The following is a 16142-nucleotide window of genomic DNA, read 5'->3' on the forward strand; positions in this document are numbered from 1 at the left end:
TTGTGAGTATGCATGGGGCACAAACTGGGTACCACCTGAGCAAAAATGCTATAGTCCGTGGCCTGCGCACGGGTAATTGGGGGTTCCGGTTGAACCCTGAATTACTCCTCCCTCCAAGTTGCTATGATTCAAATAGAGAATAGTATTGAACATCGCTGGGATTTACAGCCGCAGAAGGGTGAGCTGTCATTTGGCTCACCCTGGGCCCAACTCGCTGGCGGTGTACCTATATGTAGGCAGCTTTGTGTCGGTGGCGCAGTCATGGGCAGCAGCTTAAAGCGTCGAGGACTGAGTATGGAAAGTGCAAGTTGTGGGTGGTGGCTTAGTGTGGGCAGGAAGCTTGGTGAGTCAAAGGCTTAGTGTGGGCGGTGGCTTATGTGTGTCCATGCATACTTGGGCATTAGTTTTGGGTAGAGGAGTTGTTTACTTTAGTTGGCACTGCAGCAAGTAATTGTTCTTTAAGCAAGGAGCTGGTAGAACCCACAATGCCTTTCACACTGAATGGCTGAGACTGCGTGCTCTGGTCGATAGGATAGCCGTGTACTGTTCAAGAGAAGGAGAGAGAGGAGAGGAGACCGGCACTGCAGTTAGTGTTGGGCGAACATCTAGATGTTCGGGTTCGGGCCGAACAGGCCGAACATGGCCGCGATGTTCGGGTGTTCGACCCGAACTCCGAACATAATGGAAGTCAATGAGGACCCGAACTTTCGTGCTTTGTAAAGCTTCCTTACATGCTACATACCCCAAATTAGCAGGGTATGTGCACCTTGGGAGTGGGTACAAGAGGAAAATTTTTTTTTTGAAGAGCTTATAGTTTTTGAGAAAATTGATTGTAAAGTTTCAAAGGAAAAACTGTCTTTTAAATGTGGAAAATGTCATGTTTCTTTGCACAGGTAACATGCTTTTTTTCGCCATGCAGTCATAAATGTAATACAGAGAAGAGGTTCCAGGAAAAGGGACCGGTAACGGTAACCCAGCAGCAGCAGCAGACGTGATGGAACAGGAGGAGGCGCAGGAGGAGAAGGCCACGCTTTTTGAGACACAACAACCCAGGCCTTGCATGAGGACAAGAAGCGTGCGGATAGCATGCTTTTTACCGCCATGCAGTCATAAATGTAATAAAGATAAGAGGTTCAATAAACAGGGACCGGGCGTCAACGCTAACCCAGCAGCAGCAGACGTGATGGAACAGGAGGAGGCGCAGGAGGAGAAGGCCACGCTTTCAGGTGCAACTCAGGCCTTGCATGAGGACAAAAAAATGTGTGCGCAAAGCAATGCAATGAGTAGTTTTCAGGACACAATGGGCTATTCGGAGGAGCTATTCCCACCCCCACAATCTTCTACCTGTGAAAGTTCAATGGAACAGCCACAAATGTTGTGCCCGGATTCACAACCTTTTTCTGTGGAAAATGCACCTCGCACTGAAATGCAAGGCGAGGCCGAGGATGAACATGACGTCAACAACTCAACATGACGCAAAATGGGGGCGGAACAGAAAGCTGCTTTCAATGTTTTGAAGGCCTTAATTGCCTCCGGTGGCCAGTTAGATGCATCATTCATCACACCCAAATCCCAGAGCAATGTGTGCAGGAATTTGAATCTCAGGAGGTGTACCGAGATCATCTGGACAAGTGACCAAGTGACAAAGTGACCAGTGACAAAGTGACAAAGTGACAAAGTGACAAAATGACAAAGTGACAAAATGACAAAGTGACAAAGTGACAAGTGACAAAATGACAAAGTGACAAGTGACAAAGTGAGAAGTGACAAGTGACAAAGTGACAAGTGACAAAATGACAAAGTGACAAGTGACAAAGTGACCAGTGACAAAGTGACAACTGACAAAGTGACAAAATGACAAAGTGACAAAGTGACAAAGTGACCAGTGACAAAGTGACAACTGAGAGGTTGTTCTGGGGAGCTCCACTGCACTCAGTCGCATATGAGGGGAGGTCTCGTCGGGACTGCTGATCCTCCTCAGCTTGCTCAAAGCCTTGAGGGTTCCTGAAGATCCTCTGCTTGGAGTTCGCCGGGGTTCAGCTTGGTGTCGGGGTCGGCGGCGTCCTCCTCACTCCAACGTGGCAGATCTTCTGTTGAAGGAAAAAAAACAAACATTGTTAAAAGTCCAGTACCGCTTCTGAAGGACTCACCAAGAGATGCAGGAGCGCTTCCAATCTAGCGCACCATCGCTCGCTGGGTGATGTCCCTGCCTACGCGCTGGAATTCTACGCTGCACATGCTAGCACGCTTTTGCGCAGTGCCGTGGCGCATTCCAGCAGCTAGTAGCTACCAAGCTTCTGTGGATCTGATTGGGCCACCATGTTGGATCTCTGCCAAGTCCTCCAAAATTTTGAGCAATCCACGTTGCGTGACTGAGCAGTGACAACTCTACAGTCAGCATTACAATACCACTGCTGTGTTTACTGAAGAAATCAATGTTGAAGATGGAAACCGCTGGCATGATGCAAGTGGGGGATTCTGAAGATGAAAACGATCAGCGTGATGATACCAACATCAGGCAACCTGCCTCAGGAAACGCTGGTCCCAGCTATGACAAAGAACAGGACGAGGAACAGCTGGAGTTGGAGCAGGAATTGGATGCCCCCACTGCCGAGGGACAGAGCGGTGCACGTTGGACTTCCACAATTTAGCGGGAAAGGACAGCAGAAGAGGAAGAAAGTGATGCTGGTGACGAATATGGTGCATCACAACAATCACAACGCTTACAAGAACATGAAGATAGAGGAGTCTGGCAGGACTCTCTGGCACACATGGCTCAATTCATGCTAGACTGCATTGAACGCGGCCCGCGCATTATTCACTATTCATTATTATTCATTATTCTGGAATCTGGACAACACCAATTACTGGGTTTATACCCAGTTTATACAAACACAATGTTAAAAAACTGATTGAAGAAAGTGTCAGACAGGTCAAAAATGGAACAATTCCAGCAGGCCCTTGAGGATGGAGACTTTAGAGAGTAGATTGACATCCCCCTCCTTCTCTAGCCAGTTGTACGCCGACAGACTGACTTCAGCAAACCCAGGAGGACCAGGAGGGCAGCAAAGAACACAAGCTGCTGCTAGTGCCCAAAAGGGAATGGTATTGGCAGTGTCCTTGGAGTGGGAACATTTTCTGACACCCATGCAGCAGCCCACAGAACAGCAATCGGGCAGTTCCACGTCCTCCAACACCAATCGCCTAGAGAAGATGGTCAAGGTCCAGGACTACATGTCAGATGGCATAGCTGTGTTGAACAATCCATCTGCAGACAGACGGTGAGTGTGACAGGCAGCACAGTGACAGAAGGACCATGGCAACTCACTCATAGTACCACAGTTTGATAGTGCTGCCCAAAAAATTATATGGATCCATGGACCCGGGCACTGCAGGCAGTACTGGGAAGTGGGAACGCAGATTTTAGTACCTAAACACACGATACAACATGTTTTCCGGGGTCGGACTCTGAGGCACATACAGATGGTCCCGATCATCATCCTCATCATACAACTCTTCTCCTGAGTCTGACCCACCCACCACCTCTGCCACCCCAACATCCCCAGACACAGACCCCTCATCGTCCTCAACATTAACTTGGGATGCTGGCCTGAGCCCGACCTCCTCCTCCACATCAGGCCCCATCATCTCCTCAATGGCAGCCCTCATTAATCGTTCTGGCGACGGACTGATGGACACAACATTCTCCTCCGGACAGGGCTGCTGCTGACCACTGGCTGCTGTAGTGGATGTTATAGCTTGCGTGGGGCGTTGGCTGTTGCTGTTGTTGGGAGTGCTGCTCACAGCGGAGGTCTCTGAGGAACTCATGGTGAGCTCATATAGTGGTTGGCGGTGAGTGGAGTATTACTGATCCCAGCAATATACACACTGACTGGCAGAGTACGCAATGCTATATAGTCTGGCTGAGCGGTGTACACAGAGTGGCAGTACACACAATGCTATATAGTCTGGCTGAGCCGTGTACACAGAGTGGCAGTACACACAATGCTATATAGTCTGGCTGAGCGGTGTACACAGAGTGGCAGTACACACAATGCTATATAGTCTGGCTGAGCCGTGTACACAGAGTGGCAGTAAACACAATGCTATATATAGCGTGGCTGAGCGAGGTACACAGTGGCAGTACACACAATGCTATATAGTCAGGCTAAGCCGTGTACACAGAGTGTCAGAAAACACAATGCTATATATAGCGTGGCTGAGCGAGGTGCACAGTGGCAGTACACACAATGCTATATAGCCAGGCTAAGCCGTGTACACAGAGTGTCAGAAAACACAATGCTATATATAGCGTGGCTGAGCGAGGTGCACAGTGGCAGTACACACAATGCTATATTAGTCAGGCTAAGCCGTGTACACAGAGTGTCAGAAAACACAATGCTATATATATAGCATGGCTGAGCGAGGTGCACAGTGGCAGTACACACAATGCTATATATAGCGTGGCTGAGCGAGGTGCACAGTGGCAGTACACACAATGCTATATATAGCGTGGCTGAGCGAGGTGCACAGTGGCAGTACACACAATGCTATATTAGTCAGGCTAAGCCGTGTACACAGAGTGTCAGAAAACACAATGCTATATATATAGCGTGGCTGAGCGAGGTGCACAGTGGCAGTACACACAATGCTATATATAGCGTGGCTGAGCGAGGTGCACAGTGGCAGTACACACAATGCTATATATAGCGTGGCTGAGCGAGGTGCACAGTGGCAGTACACACAATGCTATATTAGTCAGGCTAAGCCGTGTACACAGAGTGTCAGAAAACACAATGCTATATATATAGCGTGGCTGAGCGAGGTGCACAGTGGCAGTACACACAATGCTATATATAGCGTGGCTGAGCGAGGTGCACAGTGGCAGTACACACAATGCTATATATAGCGTGGCTGAGCGAGGTGCACAGTGGCAGTACACACAATGCTATATTAGTCAGGCTAAGCCGTGTACACAGAGTGTCAGAAAACACAATGCTATATATATAGCGTGGCTGAGCGAGGTGCACAGTGGCAGTACACACAATGCTATATATAGCGTGGCTGAGCGAGGTGCACAGTGGCAGTACACACAATGCTATATTAGTCAGGCTAAGCCGTGTACACAGAGTGTCAGAAAACACAATGCTATATATATAGCGTGGCTGAGCGAGGTACACAGTGGCAGTAAACAATGCTATATATAGTGTGGCTGAGCGAGCGGTGTACTACTGTTCCCAGCAGCGACACACAATGACTGGGGGGGACCCTGGCTAGCGTGGCTGGAGAGCGAACTACCCTGCCTGCCTACCCAAAGCTAAACCCACAGACAAATGGCGGAGATATGACGTGGTTCGGGTATTTATTTACCCGAACCACGTGACCGTTCGGCCAATCAGAGCGCGTTCGGGCCCGAACCACGTGACCCGTTCGGCCAATCACAGCGCTAGCCGAACGTTCGGGGAACGTTCGGCCATGCGCTCTTAGTTCGGCCATGTGGCCGAACGGTTTGGCCGAGCACCGTCAGGTGTTCGGCCGAACTCGAACATCACCCGAACAGGGTGATGTTCTGCAGAACCCGAACAGTGGCGAACACTGTTCGCCCAACACTAACTGCAGTCACTGTTTATTCCATAGTGCGGCAAAAAGACATGCATAAAAATACATAAATGCAAACATGCGACATACCAATCTTGACGGCAGTGTGGGTGGTGGTGGGTGCTGGGCACTGTATGCCGTACGGCCGTTTCGCGCAAAAATGCGCTTCCACGGAGGCTCTCCTTCTCTTGAACAATACTTGGGCATTAGGACTTAGGGTCTGCTTCCACTACACGCAGATTGGATGCAGAAAAACTGACTCCAATGAAAAAACATGATTTTTCTGATGCAGATTTTCCTATAGGCATTCATTGAAGTCAGTTTTTCTGCATCCAATCTGCTTGTAGTGGAAACAGGCCCTTAGTGTGGCGCAGGTGTGGATGGCAGCTTAGTGTAGGTGTTGCGTGTTGGCTTAGTGTGGCGTGCAAATCTTTAGAGAATTGGGGGTCTCCTGGTTGGAATAGAAGCCAAATAGGCAGGTTGGTGTGTATAACAACAAACACTAAAGCTGTTTTGGGCCTTGAACTCCTTTCTTCCAAGACCAATCAGCTTAAAAGAAAATAGGCAAATCAGCTGGGTTGATCACCTATTAAACGGGTGGGAGGGTGACTCAGTGTGCTTCTGGGTGGGAGGGTGACACTGGGCACTGCTGCGTGGGAGAGTGACTCTGGGTGCTGCTGGGTGGGAGGATGACTCTGGGTGCTGCTGGTTGGGAGGGTGACTCTGTGTGCTTCTGGGTGGGAGGGTGACATTGGGCGCTGCTCAGTTGGAGAGTGACTCTGGGTGCTGCTGGTTGGGAGGGTGACTCTGTGTGCTTCTGGGTGGGAGGGTGACACTGGGCGCTGCTGGGTGGGAGAGTGACTCTGGGTGCTGCTGGGTGGGAGGGTGAGTCTGGGCGCTGCTGGGTAAGAGGGTGACTCTGGGTGCTGATGAGTGGGAGGCTGACACCGGGTGCTGCTGGGTGGGATGGTGACACTGGGCGCTGCTGGGTGGGAGGGTGACACTGGGTGCTGCTGGGTGGGAGGGTGACTCTGTGTGCTGATGAGTGGGAGGTTGACTCTGGGTACTGCTGGGTGGAATGGTGACTCTGGGTGCTGCTGGTTGGGAGGGTGAGTCTGGGTGCTGATGGGTGGGAGGGTGACTCTAGGTGCTGCTGGGTGGGAGGGTGAGTCTGGGTGCTGATGGGTGGGAGGGTGACACTGGGCGCTGCTGGGTGGGAGAGTGACTCTGGGTGCTGCTGGTTGGGAGGGTGAGTCTGGGTGCTGCTGCGATGAGGGTGAGTCTGGGTGCTGATGGGTGGGAGGGTGAATCAGGGTGCTGCTGGTTGGGAGGGTGAATCTGGGTGCTGCTGGGTGGGAGGCTGACACTGGGTGCTGCTGGGTGGGAGGGTGACTCTGGGTGCTGATGGGTGGGAGGGTGACACTGGGCGCTGCTGGGTGGGAGAGTGACTCTGGGTGCTGCTGGTTGGGAGGGTGAGTCTGGGTGCTGCTGGGTGGGAGGGTGACTCTGGGTGCTGATGTGTGGGAGGGTGACACTGGGTGCTGCTGGTTGGGAGGGTGAGTCTGGGTGCTGCTGGGTGGGAGGGTGACTCTGGGTGCTGATGAGTGGGAGGCTGACACCGGGTGCTGCTTGGTGGGAGGGTGACACTGGGCGCTGCTGGGTGGGAGAGTAACTCTGGGTACTGCTGGTTGGGAGGGTGAGTCTGGGTGCTGCTGGGTGGGAGGGTGACTCTAGGTGTTGATGGGTGGGAGGGTGACACTGGGCGCTGCTGGGTGGGAGAGTGACTCTGGGTGCTACTGGTTGGTGGGAGGGTGAGTCTGGGTGCTGCTGGTTGGGAGGGTGAGTCTGGGTGCTGCTGGGTGGGAGTGTGACTCTGGGTGCTGATGGGTGGGAGGGTGACACTGGGCGCTGCTGGGTGGGAGAGTGGCTCTGGGTGCTGCTGGTTGGGAGGGTGAGTCTGGGTGCTGATGGGTGGGAGGGTGAGTCTAGGTGCTGATGGGTGGGAGGGTGACTCTGTATGCTGATGGGTGGGAGGGTGAATCAGGGTGCCGCTGGGTGGGAGGGTGACTCAGAAACTGTCCTGCCCTCGGGGCCGGTTCTTCCCTGCATAGTGAAGCAGAACTACACACTTCTGGGTTTGTCATGTCCGCTGCCCTCTAATTACTGCCACCCTGAACAGCGTGTTCAGGGTGGCAGTAATTAGAGGGCAGCGGACATGACAAACCCAGGAGTGTGTAGTTCTTCTCTATGCAGGGAAGCACCTTACAATCTAAGAGGTGTGGAAAACGAGATACAGTAGGAGCAGAAGAGGACCTGTCCCATCAGGCTTACAACAAGATGGTGGAATTCAGGATACATTGGAAGCTGCTGCTGAACTCCCAGGTAAACCATTTTATTTTACTGACTGGCAGCCATTGCATTGCCACTTTAAAAGGTGATCCCTTCTCTTCTACACTGTTTGCTATATGATTGGCCACTTTCTTCATTTTCGTGAGACTTGCTCTAACAAAGTTTACCTTCAATGCCTTGAAAACCAAAGTAGAAGCTAGTTTACATTTTCTAAATGTACAAATCCCAAGCTGCACTTTGCAGCCTTACAGAAATAAATTACCAAAATGCCTTATTGTCGTCCGGATTTATGATACCATCCATCACGTCCTCCCTGCGTCCAGCTCAAGGAGGGAAGGCACAAGAATTATGACATCCCTGATTTCTTTCAGTAAAACTAAAATGAACCCAAAATGTTTTATTTGTCAAACTCTACCTCCCCCCAAGTGTAGTTCACAAGAAGAGGCTGGTGAGTGATGTTAAGACTTCAGGCCGCTAAGAGGAAATTAGCCATGCAATGGTGGTCTAAAGCCTTAAAGGGAACCTGAAGCGAGGAAAATTATTTAAAATAAACACATGACGTAGCTGCAAGTGAATATTACATACTAACCTCACCGTCAGTTCCTCTCAGAAGCTCACCATTTTGTTCTTAAGGTGGCTACACACAATACAATAAAATGATCCGATTTTACGGCAATTCAATAAAAACGATCAGATCTCCCGAAAAAATTGAAAGCTTGTTTTTCATTCGACTGAAAAATCCGATCGGACTTCACGTTTTTTTTTATTTTTTTATCTATCCGGAATGCCAGACATTTTTCTTCAATTTCTCTAAAGATTGTATGGTGTGTGTTAGATTGTCAATTTATTAATATATACACCCTAGCAATTTTCTCAGAGTTTCCAATCATTTTTATCATAATTGGGGAAAAATTGAACAAAGGTTTATAAATATCATTTATAAAAGGTACATTGGTCATATTTTTGAAATGTTACAATATGTCAGAAATATTGATTGCAATCCTTAAATTTAACAGATATTTAAAAAAGTGTATGGTGTGTGGCCAGTGGCCACCATTACAGTGATCCCTTCCAGTGCTGACAAGATTTTGTCAGAGCTGAAATATACCAGTTGCTGTCAGTTATATATCAGCAGCTGTCAGTTACAACTGAATGTGCAAGGTAATGTCCATGTTTCCCTATGGCTCAAGTGGGTGATACTACAGTGTAACAGTGACAAGGGGTAATGGCCATTTTTAAAATGGAGGATGGAGAAATCCATTGATCACAGTGGACAAATGGGACGCAGGAGAGGAGAAAGAGATTAAGTAGTAGACTACACAGGAGGTAAGTATCACCTGTGTATGGTTATTTTAACTTTTTATTTTCAGTTCAGGTTCTCTTTACCTGTGTGGATGAGTGCACAGCTGCAGGCAAGCAGGACTACACAAATTTATTTTGTTTCTACTTTAAATGTTTCCAAATGTGATAAATGACTATGTTGAGAATGTATCTTTTTTGTTGTGGCATTAGTTGGACTTTATAAGTTAGATCAGAGTGTGTGTTTTCTACATAAAATAACCAAAATAATCATAATTACAGGAAACATCTCAAAGCAAATATGTGTAAGTGATAACGTGTTCAGCTGTATTTATTGGATTAGTTGGACTTCCTCTACTTGACCACTACAGGTTGTGCTCCTCTTATGGACTAGAGCAATTTTCACATTTCAGCATTCCTTCCATTCATTCGCCAATAACTTTATCAACACTTATCACATCTAAATGATTTATACATTGGTGGTATTTTTCTTCGCCACAAATTGGGCTTATTGTAGGTGGTACTTTTTAAAGTAATTACTTAACTTTTTTGCATTTTAAAGGGGGAAAAATACACTATTTGTCCATTTCAAACACTATAGTTTTAAAAGAAACAATGTTACTATAGATAAAACCCACACACTGTATTTGCCTATCTGTCTTGGTTATCACAACATTGAAATTAGGATCCCAGTAAAATGTATGGTGACGATATTTTATTTGGAAATAAAGGTGTATTTTTTTTATTTTGTGTTTTTGGTTTTCTCATTGTACTCTATAAAATTTACAAGGGCTTAGATGCAAAATAACAATAATATATCCTGAAGGCATACATGTATAAAAAGCTAAGTCCCTAAAGGTAACAAGTTATGAATGCTTGTTTACATTCTGTAACTTTGGCACTTTATTTTGGTAACTAAGGGGGATGGGAAGGAAGTAGAAGGGGTTAATAACTATAGGGGGTTTTTTTTGTATTTTTTATTCCAATTTTACTATTTATCCGCTAGATGTCCCCACACTTCATTCTGAGAACTTATAACAGTACACAGGGAGTGAGTGTTTTGTTTTCACTTTCATTTTCAATGAACAATCATTGCTACTCACTGTCACTGGAGCAAATATCATTTATAAATCACACACTTTGATTGGTGAATGGGAACATGTGTTCCCAAAGCCAATCAGTGTTCTAACGGAGGGAGATGGGGACATGAGCACAGGCAGTGCGCATTGAAAGAAGAAGACAAGTATCTATGCCCCTGGGGGCATAGATATACTGCTGCTTGTGTGGCAAGCAGTTAAAGAGACACTGTAGTAACATATAGTAGAATGTAGTAAACAATACAGGTTACCCACTTTTTAAGTCATTTTCTTGGTTTCAACATCAGAAACACTGCCTATACATTGCTGTATATTGGTATGTAAACTAGCCCATGCAGAATTCTCCTTCCAGAGCATTCTGGGAAACCAGGCATCATGTGCACTGGCTTCAGAATGCTCAGAAACAAACATTCCGCAGAACTGCACCTGAAGGAAGAAAATATGTCGCCACCTGTCATAAATTTCAGAATGTAAATCAGGGAAAAGAGAGAGTTTACGATAGGCAAACGCTGACTAAATAATTTGTTAATTCATATTGTAAAAGAAAAAATAGGCAATTTAATTTATACTGTTATTTTCACGGGAGTTCCTCTTTAAGACCATCTAAGTATTTTATACATTGTACACATTGTACCTTTACCATTTTTAACCAACGTGATTGCTCTCCCAAATACTATGGCTGCTTGGCTGGCTGTTTTGAGTAAGAATCTCGTTAGTGAAAGGGCGTGTTACTAAAATATGAAGAATCTGAGCTTAGATGGATAGCTTTCAAAGAACTCATAACATTTATGTGTAATTTTTTTCTGGCAAAACACAACTGCTAAAAAGGACGCGGTGGACACGAGAAGCCGCTGACGTAGCCTGACTGCTCACGAAATGTATGGTTTCAATGAAAATTTGGATTTTGACAACTGTCAACATCATCAATGTACTTTCATTGCTTAGGGGAATGTCTATCCAATTACTGCGAGTCTTCCACCGATCATTGACCTACGCCTTTGGCTAATCAGTAAAACTATAAACACAAAAAGACGTTATTATCGGCAAAGTTCAGAAATGTCAGATGAGTTCTTTGGCCTGGTCTTCTGGCATGATCAGGGGTGAGCATTTCTCCAAAGGAACGTTTTCGTATCACTCCGACGCACCCAGCCCAAAGAGAATACAATAATGTGCAAAGAGGTTTGGGGAATTATCAATCGACACCTCCAAAGGTCATTGGTGATGCTATTTTGCTTGGTTCAGCAATTGGGGTGAAATCATACATAACGCTCCAACGTGAGACCTTGCCTAACTGTTGTCCACCAGGGGCCTGAGTCTGGATCTTTGAGGTTGGACTCGGTCTACAAATCCATTTTCACATAACAATTAAAATCAATAGTCTGTATCATTATTCCTTATGTTCCATCCCAGCTGAGTAGTAACAATTCTATTAAACACAACAGTAAACAGCAATAACTAAAGCATGAAGAGTAAAAACAGACCCCGTAGATGAGATTCAGATTGAGAAGTAGATCTTGCATGTAATGGTACAAGCAGGAAACAATTTTGACTTTTTTTCGTCCCTCCACCAAAAACGATATTGACCTTGTTTGCTCTTTTTGCATTGTAAAATGCTGAAAGAGAACAAAAAATAAATAATAAGCAGAAGTTCTTAGGCTAGATTCACAAACATCGGGAATAGATGCGGTATCACCTTTGCCGTGCATTGGACAAAACTTTAGATCCCAAGGGCCATATCCTATTCAAGGTGATAAGTAGCTTGCAGATGCGAGCTACTTATCACCTTGCCATCGCGCGAGGATTACTGGCAAATCCTATTTCCCATATCCTTCGCGCGATGGGCGATCGTTAGGGAGCATTACGCAGGCGAAAGCCTGAGCGATGCTCCCTTTTACCGAGTGATGGGGAGTGAGGTTTACGCTGTGGTGCTGTCCATCAGCACCATGGCCTCACTCCCCACACATGCGCACTCGCCCGCCGCCATCTTCCGCTGCTGCATCTGGGGGTCTCCTTTAATAAGGAGACCCCCAGAGCTCCCCGTCGGGTCTCCTTATTAAAGGAGACCCCCAGATGCTGCGGCAACGACGTGCGTTAGCTAGTTTAGACCTGCTTTTTGCAGGTCTAAGCTAACGCTCATGTCCTTCCCGGAGACATGATAAGGGTAATTGGATTCGGTGTTAAGAACTCGCTGGGGGATTATATCGCCCAAGCGAGTTCTTTTCCGCCTGGGGGGGTCTAAAGTTTAATTAGATTAAGAACTCGCCAGTGCTTAGCGCTGGCGAGTTCAGGAATAGAATATGGCCCCAAGTGTCAAACACACGGCCCACGGGCCAAATGCGGCCCTTCTTGTTATTTTATGCAGCCCTTAAGAATTTCAAATGGGCATCATTGTAAACATCCTGAGGAGCACACCGGTGAACAGTGTTTCAGCTTTAACCACTTTGTCCTTCTTGACATAGAACTACGTCAAGGTCCAGGAGGCCATGTGCGCTCCCGCACGCGCGCGATCGGCCGCGGATCGTTAGCCCAGGAATCAATGAATTGGGCCATGGTGCCCGATCACTGATTCTTCTCCCCTGCAGAAAAAGCGACAGCTTCTCTCAGAAGCTTCGCTTTTTCTGCCTCCTATGTCGCTCTAAGCGTACATTGTACGCTTAGAGTGACGTCATGTAAACAAACTCAAGATTGCCATTTTGTGGCCAAAAAGTGAAACTACATCTAAATGTAAAAAAAAAAAAAATACACATATATTTACCCAAAACAAATACTATTTACATCCCACCCTCCCAAAGATACCCACATAAAATGTTTAATAATAAAAAATAAAAAAAAACATTTAAGAAAATTAAAAAAAAAACATAAATATTTACCTTAGGGTCTAAACTTTTTAAATATCTATGTAAAGATGAAATATTTCTATTTTTTTTATAAGCTTGTAAATAGTGATGGATGCAAAACGGAAAACATGCTCTTCTATTTCCAAATAAAATATTGCCGCCATACATTGTGATAGGGGCATAATTTAAACGGTGTAATAACTGGGACAAATGGGCAAATACAATGCGTGGGTTTTAATTATGGAGGCATGTATTATTTTAAAACTATAATGGGCGAAAACTGAGAAATAATGCATTTTTTCAGTTTTTTTCTTATTCTTCCTGATAAAATGCATTTACAGTAAAGTGGCTCTTAGCAAAATGTACCCCCCAAAGAAAGCCTAATTGGTGGTGGAAAAAACAAGATGTAGATCAGTTTATTGTGATAGATAGTGATAAAGTTATAGGCTAATGAATGGGAGGTGAACATTGCTCGGATGCATAAAGTGAAAATGACCGAGGGCTTAAGTGGTTATTGTGTCCCTGAGGCGGGGGGGGGGGAGATGGAGGGGAATTTATACATACCTGGGGCCAGTGGCAAAGCTAGAGATCATGGAGCCCCATAGCAAAACGTTCATGGTGCCTTTAGATGTAGGCACCTGCCCCTACCCTATGGATATGAGTTACTTGGGCAATTTACATTCTCATGCAAATAGCACTGCACATAGTTCATGGGCACTGAGAAAAAGTTATAGGGTGGAGAAAGAAAAGAAAGTAAATTGTGAATATATTAATACCCACTGGGCCCCCTGTGCTCCAGGGCCCATAGCAGCTGCTATGGCAATTGCTACACTCCACCCTGGGGCTTCCTCCAGCCCCCCTTTCAGGCTTACTGCTCCCTTGCCATCCTCCTCCGTCTCCTTGGTCTTCTGAAAATGGCCCCAAAAAGTTCTCCAGTCGCAGCCATTCGACGCAGGTGCAGTGCGGTCACACATGCTCCCCTATCGCGTTCTACGCAGGAAGCTTGCGGGAGCGTGACGGGGGGGCGTGCATTATGCCATGGACTGGAGGAGTTTCCGTGGACAATTTCAAACCAGAAAGCGGAGCAGGATGGCAAGGGAGTGGTAGGCCTGGAGGGAACCGGAGGAAGCCCTAGGTATGTACAGTATAAAGTTTTCCCCCCTTTTTGTCTCTGGTCTACTTTAAAGCGGAACTGTAAATACAATTTAAGCACACTGTTTCACTTACCTGGGACTTCCCCAAGCCCCCAGCAGCCGTCCTGTCCCGAGCCGGTCCTGCCCGAGTCGCCGTTCTCCCGCCACCAGCTAGTTTCAGTTTTGCCGCCGGGCCACTGCGCCTGCACGGCTCTGGCCACGCGTATCCTTTCTTTGCATCCCCGCTATGGCAGAGGGGAATGCGAAGAAAGGATATGCTTGGCAGGGCTGCGCTGGCGTCGACTTTGAAGTCTAGGAACGGAACGGAGCTGGCGGCGGGAGAACGGAGACTCGGGCAGGACCGGTGCGGGACAGGACAGGCAAGTGGAATACTGTGCTTAAATTGTATTTACAGTTCTGCTGTAAACATTGTCAGTTTGAGCTAGAGTGCAGCCATAACCCACAAGAATCTTCCTGCCTCATGGGGCCTCTTTCTGGGATCCAAACCTCTTAAACCCTATGTGGCTTGTAAAAGACATACACATCTTCCACCTAAAATCATCTCCCCACATAGCAGAATAGTGCAATGGAGAAGTGTAGTATTTACCTGTCCCAGTCAGTGGCGTAGCTAAGGAGCTGTGGGCCCCGATGGAAGTTTTACAATGGGGCCCCACAAGCACTCTATACATAACAATTGATACGGCGCACCAAAACCTGCCAATGGCAACTACAGTGTCAGAGGTGCAAGAAGGGGATGGGGACAGTTTGTTCATGATTACCACTATACAAAGTATCTACAGAAGTGATTATTATGAGCACAGGACCAATAGAGAGCTAATACTGTAGTTGAGGGAGGGCCCTTCGGGGCCCCTCTGGCCCAAGGGCCCGATGCGGTCGCAACCTCTGTAACCCCTATTGCTACACCCACCTGAATACAAGTTCACATTATTCTGGGCAGAGGGCACAATTAAGTATGATACACAAGGGGAGAGGGCCCTGCCAAAGGCTTACAATCTAGAGGGAGGGGGTGTTGACACAAAAGGAGGGGGGCTACATCGAGAGATTCTCGGCAGAGAGAGGGCAGCTTTGAGTTTGGGTAGGCCTCCTTGAAGAGCTGAGTTTTGAGGGCTTGTTTGAAGGTGTTCAAGGATGAAGCAAGCCTGAGGGGCAAAGAGAGAGAGTTCAACTGGACGGGGGCAGCTCTAGTGAAGTCCTGTAGTCGTGCGTGAGAGTGCGAGAAGCTTGGGTGGTTAATCTTCAGTTCAGGTTTGCTTAAAATAAATCCAGGCCACGTTTGCAAAGTCACATATGCGTTTCAGCCTGGGAATACCATGTAAATCAGGTATGAAGTACATTAGGGCATTTAGACAGCACACGGTTAGGATGACGGCAGATTGGGCAGAGGAACGCACTCTGAGTGCGAAGGAAAGAGAGATTTCTAACCCCGGAATCCAGTTATGAAGATAAATGTCTAACCCGAGAGCCATCTGCGGAAACTGCCTGACCCTTTTTCACTTTAAATTATTATTAATATTTTCTTCTGTTTTCACCTATGAGCTAATCTTACAATGAGAATAGCAGACACACGGAGACAGAAACCAGAAGGTGCAATTGGCAGGATTTGTATTTCCTTTTGTATTAGTTTTCATCTCATGTGATGGTTTAATCGTATACTGACTTTTTATCATTGCCTGCTCTGATGGGTGATGTTATGCGAAGAGGACCTGTTTCACAGAACTGGCACAGCTAAAGCGCCACTCTGGCTGCAGGCCATTTCAAAGCTTGGTAAGCAGAGAGATTGAATATTTCCTTACCACTCAAATTGAGGC

The sequence above is a fragment of the Hyperolius riggenbachi genome, chromosome 7 (assembly GCF_040937935.1).
Source record: "Hyperolius riggenbachi isolate aHypRig1 chromosome 7, aHypRig1.pri, whole genome shotgun sequence".
Lineage (NCBI taxonomy): Eukaryota > Metazoa > Chordata > Amphibia > Anura > Hyperoliidae > Hyperolius > Hyperolius riggenbachi.